The sequence below is a fragment of the Colobus angolensis genome, unplaced genomic scaffold (genome assembly GCF_000951035.1).
Source record: "Colobus angolensis palliatus isolate OR3802 unplaced genomic scaffold, Cang.pa_1.0 Scaffold144, whole genome shotgun sequence".
Classification (NCBI taxonomy): Eukaryota; Metazoa; Chordata; class Mammalia; order Primates; family Cercopithecidae; genus Colobus; species Colobus angolensis.
In genome coordinates, this window is record NW_012114533.1 from 3312396 (window position 1) to 3324547 (window position 12152).

Genomic DNA, 12152 nt, shown 5'->3' on the forward strand with positions numbered 1-12152 from the left:
CCAGCACTTTGAGAAGCTGAGGCTGGAGGATTGCTGGAACTCACGAGTTCAAGACCAGCCTGGGCAACATGGCAAAATCCTGTCTGTACAAAAAAAAAAAAGAAAAAATTTTGTAAACTAATTATCTGGGTGTGGTGGCACATGCCTGTAGTTCCAACTACTGGTGAGTCTAAAGTGGGAGGATCACTTTAGCCTGGGAGGTCAAGGCTGCAATGAGCCGTGATCATCACTGTACTCTAGCCTGGGCAACGGAGTGAGACCTTACGTAAAAACAAAAATAGGTTGAAAGGTAGAGAAATTCCTCATGTCTTTTTAAATCTTCTGTGGCAGAAACACATGTTTATGCTTGAAACGGATAAGAAAAAGAAACAAGATGCCTGCCTTGCAGATCTCACTAACATTTGTCCTCATAACTTGGAACACTGGGTTAATAAATTTTCTTAGTGTCTCCTGGAAACTGTCTTAAAAACTACCTGTTTTTACATGTTTATTGTGTTCTTTTTTATCTATAGCCACACCCTAAAGTTTCACTTTATAGTTTCACCTTAATCTGCAGGTCTGCAACTGCTATCATGTATATTGTATCTACAGCTTAGTGGAGCTGTTAATTTTAATATGTTGCTCAGCTACTTAGCTCTGACATGTCCAATTTATTTAGTTATGAGTCAGTGGTTCTTAAATTTCCACCCATAATTGAGATTCATGCATGATTTAAGAAATGTGAATCTGAGAGGATACTTAGGAACTCCTAGGTTAACCCATTTGAAAATATTTCTTGAATGTATATTTCCTCAAACTTTGTAGGTCCTGAAATATTAATCTTGGGACCTCCCTCCACCAGTGCAGTTCCATTAAAAAGACAGAACTGATGTAGAGATATAGAAGCAATTTTTTTAAAAAAGAGCTAAAAAGGGGAGGAAAACAGCAGTTTAGTATGGGTGGTGTAGAAACTGTAAATTAGTTAAAACTACCATCCTGTGAGAGTCAATCCTGAAGCTTTCTTATTTTAAATTCTGTCTTTTGTAACACAACAACAACAAAAAATTACAGAAGTGTTTGGGTGGTTTAGACAAGGGTTGCTCAGTTTAAATCCTGAGAAGGACTGAAGCGGCCTTCCAGGATTGGTGGGAACTCGGACGTGTATCCTGTTCCATCTGGAGTTGTTGCCTTCCAACTTGGGACAAGTTTGAAATCAGCAAAGTGTTACAGTATAAATAGTTTCAGACAGTATAGGACAGCAGATTCCTTTACTTTCCTACCCTAGTTTCTCTGGTCAGCTCACCTAAGCCAGCGCAGGGTTTTCATTTGTTCTTCCAGTTCGACATTCTGTAACCTGTGGAACCAGAGTCGTGTGGTGAGTCAGTGCTGCGGTCCTGGGGGCATGCAGGGTAGGAGGCCGCTGTGGAAGAGCAGATGGCCCAGGCCGTGCTTCTCAGCCATGTGGGTATGCCGCGGCCGAGAGGGGTCCTGCTTTTCCCTCATCTGTTGCTAGTTATCTGAGGAATCTCCGAGGAACCTGGCTGTGACTGCTGACCTTCTGTCCAGAGTGAACTCCAGCGACATAAACCGTAGGAGGAAGTGCTATTTTCCTAGCTCTTCTCATTTCCTTCCTTCCTGAAGCAGATTTAGACTTCATTTTCTGACACCTCTCGTCCTTTCATGCGAAGGGAAAAAATTGCTCATTTAGCTTTCATATTGTCTTGTATGAGCTCTTATATTGTCAAGGACAAGACAGATGTGCAGTTGCTTTTAAGGTTAGATATTCCTTCTCATTGCTGGGACTTCTCGTTCCTAAAAGGTAATGTTTTCTGGAAAGCAGTTCCAAAACATAAGGATACTCATGGAAGAGTATTCTTTTGAAGGAACTTCCGCTGGACAGCCCCTACAGAAAGGGAATCTCTTTCCCAGCTCTTCCCAGGTAGGCAGTCTCCCCTGGTAGAGTAAGCAAGAAAGGAGAGACAGCTGTCTTTTGTCTTTCAGTTAGGGAAACCCCTTCAGAAATTTTGTTCTGGGACCCCAGAATTTGAATTCACATTATGGAGTGGCAATATTAGGAAATACGTAGAAGGCATCACCAGTGCTTTTTTTTTTTTTTTTTTTAAGTCAGGGTCTCGCTCTGTTGCCCAGGCTGGAGTGCAATAGTGCGATCTCAGCTTGCTGCAGCCTACACTTTCCAGGTTCAAGCAATGCCACCGCAGAGCTGCTCCCCTATACCCCTGCCCTGAGTAGCTGCGACCATAGGTGTTCACCACCACGTCCATCTGATTTTTATATTTTTGTAGAGACAGGGTTTTGCCATGTTGCCCAGTCTGGACTCGAATTCCTAGGCCCAAGGGATCTGCCTGTCTTGGCCTCCCAAAGTGCTGGGATTACAGATGTGAGCCACCGTGCCCAGCCTCACCAGTGCTTTTTGAAAGAATATACTGACTCATTTGGAGGAGTACAGGGAACCCAGGCATTAATATTTTTCTAAATTTTTTTAAGCCTTCAAAATGTATGTCTCCAGTGCTTATCTCTCACCTGGGTTTCGAATGGTGGATTTAGGGACCTATTTTTATAGTTTTCTATACACTTTGCTGAATTCTTTATTTTATTTTATTTTTTATTTTTTATTTTTTTTGAGACAGGGTCTCACTCTGTTGCCCAGGCTGGATTGCAGTAGCATGATCTAGGCTTACTGCAGCCTCAACTTCCTGAGCTCAAGTTATCCTCCCACCTCAGCCTCCCCAGTAGCTGGGACTACAGGCATGCACTACCACACCCAGCTAATTTTTGTATTTTTGTAGAGACAAGGTTTCATCATGTTGCCCAGGCTGGTCTCGAGCTCCTGGGCTCAAGCAATCCACTCTCCTTGGCCTCCCAAAGTGCTGGGATTATAGGTGTGAGCCACTGCGCCCAGCCCATCCCCGTGTTGTTCTCATAAATCCATATCATCCTTTTGGGCATGTATCACTCAGGGGCCCAGCAGAAAACAGAAGGCACACTCAAATTGGGTAATTGGAAGAGGTCCAACTTAAAGCAGAATGGAGAAGCTTAGGGAAAATAACGAAGGATTGTACTATATATGTCAAGGCTAGCTGGAGAGCCACCCTGCTTCTGAAGGGGCGGGGGAAGGGATGGTTACCTGACGCAAGAGAAAGCTGTTCTGAGGTCTTCATATGGTAGCTGTGGCGTTTAATAGAACAATGCAGCCAACTCACAGCCCAGCAGGGAGAGAGCCAGGGGAGTAAATATCACAACCTCACTGCCCCTTTGCCTTCAGACCTCCTGCCAGTGCCATCCATTGGCTGAACCCAACTGAAAGCCAGAGATAGGGGAGGTCTTGTTCAGTTCTGGTGTGCCAGCCTCCGGGAACACAGGGCAGGCTGAGGCAGACCTGAAAGGGCAGATTTTCAGTATCCTCAATCTGTGCCAAGTTCAGACCTTGATTCCAAAGGCCACATTAGAAATTACTTATTAAACTGTTTGGTATCAGTGTCTATCAGGGTAAAAGTTTATAGTTTGTGATCTCAGGAGATTTTTAATGAAGTATGTCCAGACTTGAAGATATGTTGCTTAATAAAAATTGCTGGCCAGGCATGGTGGCTCACATCTGTAGTCCCAGCTCTTTGAGGGGCCAAGGCGGGCAGATCACTTGAGGCCAGGAGTTCCAGACCAGCCTGGCCAACAAGGTGAAACCCCATCTCTACTAGAAATACAAAAATTAGCTGGGTGTGGTGGCGCATACCTATAATCCCAGCTACTCAGGAGGCTAAGGCATGAGAGTTGCTTGAGCCCAGGAGGTGGACGTTGCAGTAAGCCAAGATCAAGCCACTACACTCCAGTCTGGGCAACAGAGCTAGACTCCATCTCAAAAAATAAACATTACTGAGTCCTCCAGTCCTTCTTTTGCATTCACATTTTATGACATACCTAAATTTTTTTTTTTTTATTGTGGTAAGTGTACATACCATAAAATTTACCATTTTAACCATTTTTAAGTGTATAGTTTTGTGGCATTAAGTAATTCACATTGCTTTGCAACCATTACTACCATTCATGTCCAGAACTTTTTTTTATCTTCCTAAACTGAAATGCTGTACCCATTAAATACTAACTCCCTATCTCCTCTTATCGCCCCTACCCTCTGGCAACCACCATTCAGCTTTTAATCTCTATGAACTTGACCACTCTGCGTACCTTATTTATGCAGTATTTGTCCTTTTGTGTCTGGCAGATTTCACTTAGCTTAGTATCTTTTTTTTTTCAAAGACAGGGTCTCACTCTGCGGCTCAGGCTAGAATGCAGTGGCACAATCACAGCCTCAATCTCCTGGGCTCAAGCAAGCCTCCCACCCCAGCTTCCCAAATAGCTGAGACTATAACGCACCTGCCCCTGTGCCTAGCTAATGTGTTTTTTTAATTTTAATTTTTTGTAGAGTTGAGGTCTCACTGTGTTGCCCTCCTGGGCTCAAGTGATGATCCTCCCCTCTTGGTTTCCCAGAGTGCTGAGATTACAGGCATGAGCCACTGAGGCCAGCCTCAGCTTAATGTCTTCAAGGCTCTTCTGTGTTGTAGCACTTTACAGTGATACATATTGTAATTTTTTTTTTTTTTTTTTCGGAGACAGAGTCTTACTCTGTTGCCCAGGCTGGAATGCAGTGGCACAATCTTGGCTCACTGCAACCCCCACCTTCTGGGTTCAAACGATTCTCCTGCCTCAGCCTCTTGAGTAGCTGGGATTGTAGGCCTGCATCACTACACTTGGCTAATTTTTTTGTATTCTCAGTAGAGATGGGGTTTCGCCACGTTGGCCAGGCTGGTGTCTTGAACTCCTGACCTTAGATGATCTGCCTGCTTTGGCTTCCCAAAGCGCTGAGATTACAGGCATGAGTCACTGCACCTGGCCCTACATTGTTAATTTTATTTTATTTCTGAATATGTTTTCACTGATACATTTACTCTTATGGCTTTTAACTTTTACGTGTCCATTCCGATGTCTCACAAATCTGCAAGATGGATGATGTAAGAGCAAAGGTCGCAGGACTTAAGACATGGCAAATGAGTGGACCTGAGCAGGAGAGGTGGCATCATTTGGAGGAAGTACTCCAGATGTGGAAAGTTCTTAAATATATGGTACTGACCATGGAAGAAATAAACAGCAGTAAACCAAAAAACAAGTTCTGAGCAGGAAGTGCCTTATGGGAGCTGAGACATTTCATTTGGATGAGACTGCCGGGAGTACTATTTATGAATGACAAGCAGGGTGGGACAAGGTTACACAAATCTGAAGTGGGGCCTGAAAACGGCATGCTGTGGCCAGACACATTTAGAAATGCCGGATTGAAAAGGATTCTTGCTAAATTGTCTCAGTGTTTAATATACTACTTTTTTTTTATGCTACTCTAAGAAGGAAATGTGGTCTATAGCCTTCCTGGAATTTATCGTGATTGTGGAGCTCTTGTATTTTGGAGCACAAAGATTAGTGTCCTCAGAACATGTGTTGGGAATTGGTGGGGACTAAACTAAGCTTCTTGGGTGTAGGGACTGTAATTTATCTCCCATACAACACCTGGAAGGTTCCTGGACACATCATTGGAGCAAAGCTGGATTAATAGGTAACTGCCAAAGGCTTTAGTCCATAAAAAGTGTTAAAATATGCTTGAGGCACAAAAAAAGTCACTGCAGATTTGAGTCTTTCCCCCACCCCCCAATGAATGGGTAAGACTGAATGAGTGTCTCCTTTTGAGATTAGTGCTCAGGCTTTATTTTTTTCCCAGTTGGGTAGATACTTGGTGATAGGAGTTGAATTGCTTAGGACAATAGAGGAGACTCTAAATGCTACTGTCTGCCACCAATAGGATTAGAGAGTAAATACTTAAGAGTGTTGGGTAAAGGGTCATCAAATGATTCATTTACCCAGTCACGCCAAATTTTTAGTTTGCACAGGGCTTTGGTTGATGCCATTTGGCTTGATAAATATTTGTTGAATGTATGAATTACAGAAAATAGGAAGATGTGTAAATTCTTACCCAACTGTGTTATATATAAAAATTGACATTTTAGGACGATTAATCAGGTTTACTGCCATTTTAGTGGGGAGAACAGAGCTGCAATTCTGTTAAAATTCCTTGTATTTTAATTTGTAATTCCTTGGCCAGTAGGAATTTGTATTGTATTTTGTTTTGTATTTTAATTTGTAATTAAATTTGTATTTAATTTTATTTATTGTATTTAATTTGTATTTAATTGTATTTAATTTGTAATTCCTTGTATTTTAATTTGTAATTCCTTGGCCAGTAGGAATTTGTAATTCCTTGGCCAGTAGGGAGAGGAAAAAGATACTTAAAAAAACAAAAACAAAACAAAAAACTACTGGCTGGGCGTGGTGGCTCACACCTGTAATCCCAGCACTTTGGGAGGCCAAGGACGGCAGAGCACCTGAGTCGAGGAGTTCAAGACGAGCCTGGGCAACATGGCAAAACCTCACCTCTACAAAGAAATTAGCCAGGTGTGGTAGTACACACCTGTAATCCCAGATATTCAGGAGGCTGAGGTGGGAGGATCACCTGAGCCTGGGAGGCAGAGGTTGGAATGAGCCAAGATCACCCACTACACTTTAGCCTAGGTGACAGAGACCCTGTCTCAAAAAAGAAAAAAACCAACAACAACAAAAACTGTAAACAGGCCAGACGCGGTGGCTCAAGCCTGTAATCCCAGCACTTTGGGAGGCCAAGATGGGCGGATCACGAGGTCAGGAGATCGAGACCATCCTGGTCTACACGGTGAAACCCCGTCTCTACTAAAAAATACAAAAAACTAGCCGGGCGAGGTGGCGGGTGCCTATAGTCCCAGCTACTCGGGAGGCTGAGGCAGGAGAATGGCGTAAACCTGGGAGGCGGAGCTTGCAGTGAGCCGAGATCGCGCCACTGCACTCCAGCCTGGGCGACAGAGCGAGACTCCGTCTCAAAAAAAAAAAAAAAAAAAGTAAAAAAAATATTGGACTCTAGTTAAGATATGTATGTCAAAGTTTGGTGGGAAATGTTTGTGGTTTATATTGAAGTGCATCAAAATAAAAAATATATATATATTTGAAATGCATCCAAAAAATAACACAAATTGATAAATGAATAAAGGGATAGATAATATGTGGTAAAGTAACTGCAGTAAGATGTTAATACTAGAATCTAGGTGGTGGGTGTAAAATTCTTTCAACCTCGCTGTTTGAAAATTTTCATAGTAAAATGTTGGAGAAACAGAAAAATGGAAGTCTAGAGGATGTTGAAGGAAGAACCAATGAGGTTTAAGAAAAGTGATGTTTGCCATAAAAAGAACGTGGGCATGGGAATCGAACAGGCCTGAATTTGAGTTCTGGTTTAGCTATTTGTCAGCTAAAGAGATTGAGTAAATTGCTCAGTTGTGGTGCTGGGTTTTGAACCCAGGCACCCTGGCTTTGGAGACTTGCTGTCTACCCTGCAGAGTCGTGAGGATTTAAGCTCCTAGATCAGTGTCTGATACTTGGTGGATAATCATACAGTAGCTATTGTTCTTAGTGTACCATCTGCCATAGAGGATGAAGAAGTCCAAGATACTAATGCTTGACCTGGAAGAGTTTTATGACATTTCTATGGCACTGTTGCCAGTGCCATACATAGATAGACAAGCTGGAAGGTAAAACTATTTGTAGGGAAGAGATATAGTTGTAGATAAGTAGAACTTGAGATTTTGATATGAATAGTTTCATATATTGTGACAGGTTGGATTATTGGAAGAACATTTTTAAAAGATAAGAATAAAAAAATAGTTTCATATATTTTCCCAAACTTCAGCAAATCATTTGTTCACCAAAAATCTGAGAATATTTTATGTGCCAGGCACAGCTGTAGACCAGTAAACAAAACAAATCTCTTCCTTTACAGAGTTTACATTGTAAAAGGGTTTGTAGAATTTTCTTTCCAAAGATATTTATATTTCAAATGCGAATGATTCTCTAAAGGTGGAAAGACAGGCATTCACCAGAAAGGGAAGAAGATGGTGTTTTCATAGCAAATTTTCCTGCTGTCCCTGAAATCATGCCATCTAGGCAGTAATTTCCTCAGTGTTCTCTCAAGCCCATCTGTGTTCTGATTTCCTCTGCGATTCTTTTTACTTCCATCTGGAGTTGGTGGAACAGCTTATAGAAACCATTTATGATTGTTTCAAAATATATGCTCAGGCTTCTGAAATGGCTCTGGCATGAATAAGAGTAGCTGCTTTTCACAATGTATACAGGGCAGAGAAGACAGACGAGATTCATCATATTATACATACTTTCGGGTCTCACACATGAATCATGTCATTTAGCGAGGCCGTGACTTCAGTACCCTTCTGGGGTGTGTGCTCCTCAGCGATTACGCACTCATTCCAGTGGAGTAGGAGGTCAGTCAGTAAAAGTATTTATTGAGCCAGATTCTCCTCTGCTTCTGAGTCACTTTCTGGTAGAGTCAAAGGTTCTCTGGGAGAAGCTTTAACTCTTTCAGATTACGAGCGTTACTCCCTTTGTGTAATAGGGTAGTTCTCTAAGTAATCATATGGGGCTTATGCTAATTCTTTACTTGATATTTTAGATAATTAGATATATTTAGTCTGATAGATGAAATTTGAGAAAATGTGGTATAAGAAGAAAAATAGTATCTACATTGGCCCAAGGTTAAGGAATTGTTTTAATAACATATAACCATCTAGATGGTTAATAAGTTTGCAAGACATTATGTGTTTCTTTTTTTTTTTTTTTTTTTTTTTTTAAATACTTAGGACACCACCCTTATGTGGAAGTCTGACATCTGGCAACTTCAGTCCTCTGGAAGACAGCCAGAAAGTAAGAAAGGGGCCTCAGTGCACATAAAAGTAACTGTTGAAAAACTCTACCATGAACACGTGTCCTTTCCCACCACAGCAGAGTTTGTTAGCCTCGCATTTAGAGCTTGTTTACTTTTATTTATCTGGGAACTATGTATAATTTTGGTAGTGTGTGTGTGGTCTCCCCTCCGTAGCAGATCATAAGCAGCAATGTAGCAAGGGGGTGGAAAAGTTGACGGAGGAGAGCAGAGGGTAGGCTGACATTGAAAGAGAAAGGCCTAAAAGATAGACAGTGCTGGTATTGTGTATCACAGCTTAATACAGTAATGTGTAGTCTTAATAATGAACTTGGACCCATCAGCCAAAGAGTAAATCATGTTCAAGGTCTTCTAATAAAAAAGTCAGGGAAGTCTGGAGTGTGTTTATTTTTAAACAATCAAAGTTAACCAGGTTTTGACATGTTGAAATGGTAAGCTCTGTAGTGTTTATATGTTTGAAATAGCACATTCTTTGGAAATGCTATAGCAGTGACACAAATTTGACCTTGCAGTTGATTATGGAAATGATGCATTGTAATAATGACTAAAATAGAGCAGCTATTATACCAGCCCTGACCTAGGTGCCTTCACACTGTTAGCATACTGGTTAAGGCTTTGGAGACAGACAGATTTGGTTTCCCATTACACCTCTGACTTACTATGTGACCTTGGACAGCTATCATCTCTCTGATCCCGTGTCCCCACCTGCCAAATGGGAACCAATAACATATGATAGGGTCCTTGCAAGGACTCAGGGAAGTACATGGTACAATGCATGTACCTAGGAAGTACTCAATTAATGTTAGGCACTATTATAACTTTAATAGTCTTGATGATTATTATGAAAGTATGATTATCTCCATTTTTCTGGATGAGGAAACTGAAGCCCAGAGAGTTTAAGTAAGATGTCCAAGGTGAAATCGCTAATAAATAGTGGAGCTGGGCTGTGGACCTGGGTCTCTCTGACTCCAGAAGCCTAGTGCTTTACATTCATATATGCTGCCTCCTCAGCATGTAATTGTAATTAGATTTTTTTTTTTGGTAATACTTAGAGAAAATGTGTGAGTAGCATCTGTGGGAAATACCCACTTACCACTTCTCTTTTCCACTGTGGACTCAAGTCATCTTATAGACAAAAAGTCTGTAATAAGTAACACAAAGATAACCTACCTTTGCTTGACAGTACAAATTAAATAGGTAATGTTTGATTGTGTAGCATGATTTATTAACATCTTCTAGGTACTCCATATGAATATACTCAATGATTTATTATATGCCTAATATGTTTATCCACATCAGTGTTTTCTTGGATATAATTTTTTTTTTTGGAGACATAGTTTTGCTCTTGTTGCCCAGGCTGGAGTGCAATAGTGCAATTTTGGCTCACCGCACCTCCGCCTCCTGGGTTCAAGTGATTCTCCTGCCTCAGCCTCCAGAGTAGCTGGGATTACAGGCATCTGCCACCACGTCCAGCTAACTTTGTATTTTTAGTAGAGACGGGGTTTCTCCATGTTGGTCAGGCTGGTCTCAAACTCCCAACCTCAGGTGATCCACCCACATTGGCCTCCCCAAAGTGCTGGGATTACAGGCATGAGCCACTGCACCTCGCTGGATTGTAAATTAACAGACGTCAGGTATGGTGGCTTCTGCCTGTAACCCTAGCACTTTGGGAGGTCAAGGTGGGTGGCCCAGGAGTTTGAGACCAGCCTGGGCGACATAGTAAAACCCTGTCTCTACAAAAAAATACAAAAATATTATCTGGGCATGGTTATGCATACCTGTAGCCATAGATACCCAGGAGGCTGAGGTGGGAAGATTGCTTGAGCCCGGGATATCGAGGCTGCAGTGAGCCACTGCACTCCAGCCTGGGCCTCAGAAGAAGACCCGGTCTCATAAATAAATAAAATTAACAGAGCTACCACCATCTTTTCTTTTTTTGTAATTAGGCACTTCATGCTTTTTGATGTGATGATGGTTTTGTGTGAGATGGAAGTTAGAGTCCTCATTCATCTCTACCAAGACCAAATAAGTACTTGAGCTGATTAAAGAAAAATAGACTTGTACTTGGGAGGCTGAGGCAGGAGGATCACTTGAGCCCAGGAGTTCAAGGCTGCAGCGAGCTATGATTGCACTCCAGCCTGGGCAACAGAGCAAGACCCCATCTCTAAAAAGAAAAGAAAAGAAAAATAGATTTCAGGCCTGGGTACTGTGGTGATCTTCAGCTGTTCCTTTAAGAGACCTAGGGAGAAATGCAGCTGTCATCACGGCTGATTGTCTACAGGTGGATAGATGTCCACTACTTATGTCCTGTCTTTCTGCTGCTTCAATCTACAGGTGGATAGATGTCCACTACTTATGTCCTGTCTTTCTGCTGCTTCAATACATACTTAGGTTCCCCAGCCACATGCATCAAGGTAGTGGACACATCGTCCTATTACAGCACAGACACCGTAACAATACAAGGATACGCTCCGGGGTTGGGGCACTGACTTCTATGAACTGAGAACACATACTTGATCTGGCATAGGGTGCTAAATCTTATCTGGAGGTGCCATCTACATGTCCTTTCTTCCTTTCTTACAGATTTTTACTTTTCTAACTTTTTAAAAAAATAAAATAGAGATGAAGTCTTGCTGTGTTGCCCAGGCTGGTCTTGAACTCCTGACTGCAATTGATCCTCCAGCCTCTGTCTCCCAAAGTGCTAGGATTACAGACATGAGCCATTCAATAGGTTTTCCCTTTCCTTTTCCTTTTTCCTTTTCTGAGACGGAGTGTTACTCCGTTGCCCAGGCTGGAATGTAATGGCGTGATCTGGGCTCACTGCAACCTCTGCCTCCCGGGTTCAAGCGATTATCCTGCCTCAGCCTCCCAAGTAGCTGGGATTATAGGCACCCACCACTGTGCCTGACTGATTTTTGTATTGTTAGTAGAGATGGGGTTTTACCATGTTGTCCAGGCTGGTCTCAAAACTCCTGACCTCAGGTGATCTGCCCACCTCGGCCTCGCAAAGTGCTGGGATTACAGGTGCGAGCCACTGCGCCAGCCCCCAATAGGTTTTCCATCTAGGCCTTTGAGGCATGGTCCTGCTGTTACTCTTCAGGTTGTGGTACATTTGTTTGCAGATAGTCTCAGTAGGTGGGAACCAGAATGCCCTCAGTTTGAGTCCTGGCCCTGCTGCTGTGAGTGCTGTGATCTTGGACAAACAATGTTTTCTAACTATACTGAGCCTTAGTATCCTAATCTTTAAGATCATTATGGGGAATGCCATATTTAAAATCCCTACTTTTTAAAGTATTGT